We start from the raw sequence: 1982 nt of genomic DNA, 5'->3' as shown, positions 1-1982 counted from the left end.
CGATCAGGCAGGCAGGCAAGTGGTTAGGGGTGATCAGGCAGGTGAGTGGTTAGGGGCCATCAATCAGTCAGAGGCAGTTACAAGCAATCAGGCAGACAGGCAGAGTGGTTAGTTAGAGGCTATCAGACAGGCAGGCAGAGGTGGTTAGGGGCTGATCAGGCAGGCAGGCAGGTGAGCGGTTGGGAGCCAGCAGCCCCGGATTATGAGAGAGATCAGGTCTAAACTGGCAGTCGAACATTCCCCAAGGGGTCCCAGATTGGAGAGGGTGCAGGCTGGGCTGAGGGACAGCCTCCCCCCCTCGCAGTGTATGAATTTTGTGCACCGGGCCTCTAGTTAGTTTATAAGCTTTATGCCATAACATTATTTTATTTCTGTGAATAAATAAATTAGCTCTCTTTCTTATACTGAATTCATAGTTATGTGAACCTACTATAAAATTGCTGTATACTTTTTTCCATTTACTTTTTTTAAATTGCCTTTCAGGTCATTTGATAGTTTTGCTTTATTATTATTATTTTGTTGTTGTTTTAAATACTTCTCCATCATTGAGGGCATTCAAAGACTTTTCCAGACATGCCCATTACCTTACATATGGTAGGTGTTTTATAGCTATGAATTACCACTAGTTTAGGAATCCCTATGTAAGCTGGGTACTGAGTCTTTGTATATTTGGCACCTGGTCTAATATCTGGCACACAATGTCTGTTGAGGAACTATTTGGTGAGTGAGTCATTTGGGTCTCATAGATGAGGTCATAATTATTTCTATCAAGGTTTCATGGAAAAGAACCTGGAGGGAGTAGAAGGCAAAAATGTAGAAGAGATGTACACAAAGCAAATCTTTTTTTTTAATTAAAAAAAAATCCTTTAAAAATTGTGGTAAGGCTTGCTTTCATGGGTTATAGAATAACACCAGGGAATTTATATCACTGGGTTAGATAGAAGAGCATTTTTAAAAATGTAATTATATCATACTTAAACCCTCTTCCACAAAGGATTTGAGATGGCCTGCAATAAGAACAGACAAAATTACAAATTTGAATAAAAAATTAAGGAACCAAGATCAAAGACAATGTAAAGACGATTAAAAGGCAGGACTGCTCTGGCCGGTTTTTCTCAGTGGTTAGAGCATCGGGCCCATGGACTGAAGGGTCGCGAGTTCTATTTCCAGTCAAGGGCACATACCTTGATGCAGGTTCCATCCCCAGACCCAGTCAGGACACATACAGGAGATAACCAATCAATGTGTCTGTCTCACAACAATGTTTCTCTCTTTCTCTTCCCCTCCTCCCTCCCTTACACTCTCTCTTAAAAAAATAAATGAAAAAGATATTCTTGGGTGAAAATTTTTTTAAAAGTCAGGACCATGTTCCTGTTTTCTATTGCTGTATAATGAATAACCTTAAAACTTACTAGATTTGAATCACTATTAATACTTCTCTTGTTTCTGGGAGTTGCCTGAACTTAGCTGTACATCTTCCACTGTATTCTGGTTGAGGCAGTCCCAAAGGTCAGCTGAAGTTCAAGGGGAGGGAACACAGGCCCCACCAATGGGAAGAGTGCAATATCACATAAGAAGAGCATATGGGATGAGATATATTGAGGCTGCTATCTTTGAAAGCTATAACCTGCTACATCATGGGAGAGAAAAGAGGACAAATATATGCATTAACTTCTTAGCTGAATTTTTAATTATTTTCTTAAGTTACATCTTAGTCCACCTCCCATAAGCACGTATTCTCCAATAACCTTTATGAACCTCTTTTTTTTTTTCTTCATTGGGTCAGCACAAGCCTTTTTTATCCCCCAAACAATAGGCATTAAATAGTTGAATTTGAACATCCCTGAACTGCTGTAGCTAGAGGAGCTATGTAATCATGTTAGAGTCATGGTGTCCACATTTCAGGCTAAAAGGGAAGTGGGAGAGGAATGTAATTAGAGCCTGAACTTTATCAGAAATTACTCATCCCCTCCCAAAAGGAA

The sequence above is a fragment of the Myotis lucifugus genome, unplaced genomic scaffold (assembly GCF_000147115.1).
Source record: "Myotis lucifugus unplaced genomic scaffold, Myoluc2.0 scaffold_9, whole genome shotgun sequence".
NCBI classification, from domain to species: Eukaryota; Metazoa; Chordata; class Mammalia; order Chiroptera; family Vespertilionidae; genus Myotis; species Myotis lucifugus.
The sequence above is the reverse complement of the archived record's forward strand: the minus strand, read 5'-3'. Positions refer to the sequence as shown.